This window comes from Arachis ipaensis, chromosome B02 (genome assembly GCF_000816755.2).
Source record: "Arachis ipaensis cultivar K30076 chromosome B02, Araip1.1, whole genome shotgun sequence".
NCBI classification, from domain to species: Eukaryota; Viridiplantae; Streptophyta; class Magnoliopsida; order Fabales; family Fabaceae; genus Arachis; species Arachis ipaensis.
In genome coordinates, this window is record NC_029786.2 from 9,313,583 (window position 1) to 9,320,378 (window position 6,796).

Below are 6,796 nucleotides of genomic sequence, written 5' to 3' on the forward strand. Positions count from 1 at the left end.
CTGTTGGGAAGCGTCGTCGAGGAGCCTGCGCGAGAGAGAAGGAGACGCGGAGGGAGGAGCTACCATCGGCATCTTCGTCCATCGTCGTCGCCGTTCGTGCAAGTTGCCGCCACCGTCACTGCCCAGTCGCTACCGTGCCTCCATTACCATTGTCGGGCCGTTTCTCAGTCACTGCCGGAGTTACATTGCCACCGTTGGTGTCAGACAAAGTTGCCGCCACCGCCGTCAAGTCAGTCGTTCTGGCCACTAGAACTGCTGGGAACTTGCTTCTGCTCCTTTTGGCTCTGTTTCCATTGCTGTGGCCATCAAAACCACCGCTGGAGCTACCGCAGTTCTGTTCAGTCGTTCCTCCTCAATTACGATAAGCGTTTTCGTTCCGAAACCCTTGAAATTAGTATTCTATTATAATCTGCTAGAGATTCTGAGGTGTTGGTGACGTAGGGTCAAGTTCTGATTCCTGCATGCTGAGTTTAATGGTTGTTGCATGTGACATCAAGCTGCTGCGTCGCTGCCAGAGCTCTCTGCCGCTGTTCTGCTTGCCGGAAGTCACCACCGTAGCTACCACTGCTCCGTTCTCTCACTTATTCATAAGTACAGTAAGTTGTTCCTGTAACGACCCAATTTTCAGTACGCCTAGGACATACCAGAAACTGAGTGCTACCAATTTGTCATCTTAATTATTATCTATTATTTATTATATGAGCCTGATTCGTTGTTAAAAGCGTAGTTAGTTAGCGAGGTACTTTTTTTTTGAAAATTACCTTACTTTTACTTTTAACCTTTAAAATTTACTTTTTACCACCCGTAACTTTTAATATTTCTACTTTAACCATCCTAACTTTCAGAAATTACCATATAACCCCTTAAACACCAAAAATTTTACTTCCTTGCCCTTTCTAAGATCTAAAAGGTGTTCTTCAATGTTCTTCACTACACTCAAAGTGTTCTTCGTATTCTTCATAAATTCTTCAGATTCTTTCTCTGTTTTTACCCGTTTTTCAGTCTTTTCAGCAACCGATTTTTACCATAATTCAAAATAAATTAGCAGCCACTAAAACCCCCATCTTTTCTACATGATTTTAACACAAATTGAACCCCAATTTAAGCTCTAGGATTCATTTTTCCAGCAGCCCTCAAGAACAACATTCATAGCTTAAATATCATCAAATTTCATCAAAATTTCACAAACTTTCACCAAGAATAACTCATATAAGCAATCAATTTCAAGCATAACCAAACCATATCATAATCACACATCTCAAACACAATCAATCAAGATTAAATTCGTCACACCCTACCTGGTTTTGCTGCTCCTAATTCAGTTAGACTTTCAGGTGGTCCTTTAGCACTTTTTCCTCCTAAATCATATCAAGAACAACTTTAAATCCAAAAACCCTCAACTAAACAAATCTCCCTCAGCACGTTAGGAGGTGATTTCTAACCTTAGACTTGCTGGAAAGTCACATTTCTTGGCCCTCGAGTCAAGTTAAGCATGATTCCTAAGGAAGAACATCAAGAAAACACATGTTTGAGCATGTTTCCTTGAAAACCGAATTTAAATGGGAAAGAGACAGCCATCTAACCTTATTTCCAGCCTTGATAAGTTATATGGTTATGTAGAGGAAGAAGAGAGGATCATTTTGGTAAAATCGGAGTTTTGATTTGAGTTTTAGTTCAGAAGAAATCAAGCTTTGAAGATCAAGTGTTCATGAAAGTTTCTCTCTTTTCTCTCTTGTTATTTTCGGCCAAAATGAAGAAATGAGACAGCCTTGGAGTGTCTTGGGGGTGTAAGGTGAGTTGTGATTGGTTGGCTTGGAGGTGGGTTAAAATAATATTAAAATATCTCTGGTGTACAACTACTAAAACTAGATGTATCGGAACACTCGTAAAAACATCTCTAAAAATTATTTTCTGAGCTACTAGCTTAAATGACACTAGTAACATATTTATTATGAGAATAAAACATGTATAATGAGACCTTAGTATTGCTAAAGTCATCAGAGAGTGCTGGTGCTAAGCTGCACCAGTAAACTGTGAATTCGGTTAAACCGATTTCCTGTTTTTAACTAAAACAGACCAGGTAACCTTATAATATCATTCAAGAATCTTCTAATACTAATATAATGATAATATTATACTATTATCTCTCTTCTCTCATGAGTCGAGTCCGGTTCGTCAAACTGAGACTATTTACGAAAACTACAATCAGAACTCCTAACCGACACGGTTCATAAACTAGGTTCTTCGCGATTGTGTTATTGAGCTTGCCTCAGAAGAGGTTCTAGCTTAAGGATGATATAATAACAATGAGAATTGAGATGCTTGATGATATAACAGAGGTGTTCCCTTTACTGATCTTCCGGAGAAATCCGTGCCTTCAGAAAAGATCTCGCGTACTCGAAAAACAGGGTTGTTACATTCTACCCTCCTAAAAGAAAATTTTGCCCTCAAAATTTCAGCCGCGTGCAAGAATCCTTCTTCAAGCGGTCTATTTCCTTCAAGCCATCCTAACGAAGAGATCGATCCGTTGCTGATAGCATCCAAATCTCACACATCCATAGCCATTAAGATCATAACAGCTATGAAGATAGCTGTGGCTCACGTCGATTCATCATTCGGAGCTCGATTAAAACATGCCTATTCACAGTCATTGAGGTCTTATCCGCACCAAATAATCAACATTAAGGTGATCAGTCTTAATATCTCAAGTTATGCACGAACATTTCCAAAATGAGCACTCATAGACATTCATGCCCAATGTATCTTAAAGATACCCTAACAGCATGAGACACACAAGCAGAGTATGCAGCAAAGCATAGTCAGTCCACTCCCCAGGCTCTATTGGGAACGAACTGCTCTGATACCAAATTGTAACGACCCAATTTTCTGTACGCCTAGGACATACCAGAAACTGAGTGCTACTAATTTGTCATCCTAATTATTATCTATTATATATTATATGAGCCTGATTCGTTGTTAAAAGCGTAGTTAGTTAGCGAGGTACTTTTTTTTTTGAAAATTACCTTACTTTTACTTTTAACCTTTAAAATTCACTTTTTACCACCCGTAACTTTTAATATTTCTACTTTAACCACCCTAACTTTCAGAAATTACCATATAACCCCTTAAACACCAAAAATTTTACTTCGTTGCCCTTTCTAAGATCTAAAAGGTGTTCTTCAATGTTCTTCACCACACTCAAAGTGTTCTTCGTGTTCTTCATGAATTCTTCAGATTCTTTCTCTGTTTTTACCCGTTTTTCTGTCTTTTCAGCAACCGATTTTTACCATAATTCAAAAATAAATTAGCAGCCATTAAAATCCCATCTTTTCTACATAATTTTAACACAAATTGAACCCCAATTTAAGCTCTAGGGTTCGTTTTTCCAGCAGCCCTCAAGAACAACATTCATAGCTTAAATATCATCAAATTTCATCAAAATTTCACAAACTTTCACCAAGAATAACTCATATAAGCAATCAATTTCAAGCATAACCAAACCATATCATAATCAAACATCTCAAACATAATCAATCAAGATTAAATTCGTCACACCCTACCTGGTTTTGCTGCTCCTAATTCAGTTAGACTTTCAGGTGGTCCTTTAGCACTTTTTCCTCCTAAATCACATCAAGAACAACTTTAAATCCAAAAACCCTCAACTAAACAAATCTCCTTCAGCACGTTAGGAGGTGATTTATAACCTTATACTTGCTGAAAAGTCACGTTTCTTGGCCCTCAAGTCAAGTTAAGCATGATTCCTAAGGAAGAACATCAAGAAAACACATGTTTGAGCATGTTTCCTTGAAAACCGAATTTAAATGGGAAAGGGACAGCCATCTAATCTTATTTCCAGCCTTGATAAGTTATATGGTTATGTAGAGGAAGAAGAGAGGATCATTTTGGTAAAATCGGAGTTTTGATTTGAGTTTTAGTTCAGAAGAAATCAAGCTTTGAAGATCAAGTGTTCATGAAAGTTTCTCTCTTTTCTCTCTTGTTATTTTTGGCCAAAATGAAGAAATGAGACAGCCTTGGAGTGTCTTGGGGGTGTAAGGTGAGTTGTGATTGGTTGGCTTGGAGGTGGGTTAAAATAATATTAAAATATCTCTGGTGTACAACTACTAAAACTAGATGTATCGGAACACTCGTAAAAACATCTCTAAAAATTTTTTTTGAGCTACTAGCTTAAATGACACTAGTAACATACTTATTATGAGAATAAAACATCTATAATGAGGTCTTAGCATTGCTAAAGTCATCAGAGAGTGTTGGTGCTAAGCTGCACCAGTAAACTGTGAACCCGGTTAAACCGATTTCCTGTTTTTAACTAAAACAGACCAGGTAACCTTATAATATCATTCAAGCATCTTCTAATACTAATATAATAGTAATATTATACTATTATCTCTCTTCTCTCATGAGTCGAGTCCGGTTCGTCAAACTGAGACTATTTACGAAAATTACAATTAGAACTCCTAACCGACACGGTTCAAAAACTAGGTTCTTCACGATTGCGTTATTGAGCTTGCCTCAGAAGAGGTTCTAGCTTAAGGATGACATAATGATAATGAGGATTGAGATGCTTGATGATATAATAGAGGTGTTCCCTTTACTGATCTTTCGGAGAAATCCGTGCCTTCAGAAAAGATCTTGCGTACTCGAAAAACAGGGTTGTTACAGTTCCTTGTTCCGAACCTCTATAGTCATTGTTCTGTTATATATTACTAAGGTTCTCGCGACGTTAATATCTCAGAGTTGAGTTACTATTGTTGTATGGTGCTTTCATGGCTGTTGGTATTGTGGGAAATAGTTGGATTGGATGCCGCGGAATTGCGGGCCGAGAAAAAGGATTTTTAGATGCGTTTGATTTTGGGAGTTTTGACTATCCGAGATAGGGATTTTTTCTTAAAATTGTTTTATTATAAAGAATTGTTACAAGTCGATATTAATATGAAAAATATATTTTTATGATTACGTGAGTCTTATGGATTGAATTGAGTTGTTCTGGATGAATGTAATTGTTTGCTTGATTGATTTATTGACTATTTGAGGAGGTTGAGTATTTTGGTTTGTTGGTTGACTTTGTTGAATTGGTTTCTTGATATTTGAAAAAGAATTTGATATTGAAATTGGTTTGATATTGAAAGTAAATTGATATTTGAAAATGAATTGCTATTGGATCGGAATTGGTTTGATATTGGAAGTGAATTTATATTTGAAAATGATTTGATATTTGGAAGTGATTTGATATTGAAAATGGTTGAGAAGGGTTTGAGGGATATTTAGATGGGATCCGTGTAGGTGGCAAAGTCCAAATTTTAGGCGAGGTACTGCCGAAATTTTTATAAGGTTAAATAAAATTGAATACTAAAGAAAATGAGATTTGTTGTTGCCCTCTAGACTTTGTCGTGGAGTTTAATTTAATAGAGTTTGATTTAAAATAATTTAAATGATTGATTTAAGACTAAATGATTATGTTATTTCAGTTAAGATTTTGATTTGCAAATAGGATGATTTTTGGGTCTTGTGAAGGAGATGTTTAAATTTGAAAAGGTTTTGAAGTTAGTTTGAAATTTTTTGATTGAGTAAAAAATGAGGATTTAACTTACTTTTCAGGAGAATGAATTTGGGAATGGTTTATTTTTGGATGCCTTAAATTTTTGGGTAAAAGTGATTTTTGGTTAAATCAAAAGTGAGTTTTATTCAATTAATTCTAATTTAAGAGTTATGTTCTTGGAAATTTCAAATGGATTTGAAGGAATAGATTGTTGAAATTAGTTTGATAACTAAGTTAAAGAAAACTGGAATATTTATGATTTTGTTAATTTGAAAAATTAGTTTGTGAATGCCAAGAATTATAAAGTAAAGGTTGAGAATCTTGAGAGTACTTTAAGTTGAACCTGAGAAGCTTGAAAGTTGTGTTTAGTTAACCCCTAAAGTAACTAAGTAAAGAATGACATATGAAAATGAATGAGAAGAATATTAAATTTGATTAGTGATGATTATGATTATGTTAATGATGAGGTTGATTGAAATATAATTATTATATAATTGCAGTTTTGATGTTAAGCTTGGTTATGTCTGATTATGATATGATTGAAATGAGATAAAGATTTGATATTTGATCCGGGTTGAGATTTTAAACACCTGCCTGGGTATATATAAGGATTGTGGTTCGTCCTACTTGCATCTAGGATTGTAGTGAAAGGCATCTGCCTGAGTAGATGTAAGAGTTGTGATTCATCCTATTTGCATCCAAGATTGTGGTGAAAGAGCATCTGTTTGGATAGAAGTAAGGGTTATTGTTCGTCCCACTTGCATCCAAGATTGTGGTGAAAGAGCATCTGCATGGGTAGACACAAGGATTGCAGTTAGTCCCACTTGCTCTATGCTGTGGTGGTCTATGTCCGGATTAGCTACCGGATGTGTCGGGTCTGGCATTATATCCGACACATGAGCTCATGGCCAGTAGGACAGGTATGCATCATATGCATTTATGTGACATTATTTGGGTGTGTATATTGTATTTGGTTTGCCTATGTGAATATTTCTGTTTAACTGTTAATTGTCATACTTGCTGTAATTGCTCTTGATTGTGTTTGAACTTCATTTCTTGTGATTGTGACTGATTAGTTTGGATTATGGTGGTTTGAGCGTGATTTGATTTTGTTTTATGGCGGAGACCGTGATTGGATGAATCAGTGATAAGTTTGATGAAATGCTATGAGATATTATGTTTGATTAGAATTTTTACAAGTTAAATTATGAATATAAATTTTGGTTTATTAATTGTTAT

General features: G+C 35.8%; 1 long non-coding RNA gene across 1 annotated transcript in view; it reads left to right on the forward strand.

Annotated features, from left to right (window-relative positions):
* Positions 1,517 to 6,796, forward strand: part of LOC110268686 — a 16,636-nt gene continuing 11,356 nt past the window's right edge. The window contains exons 1-2 of the long non-coding RNA XR_002357041.1: positions 1,517 to 1,526; positions 1,656 to 1,666. This is a non-coding gene — a long non-coding RNA (uncharacterized LOC110268686). The remainder of the gene's footprint in view (positions 1,527 to 1,655; positions 1,667 to 6,796) is intronic.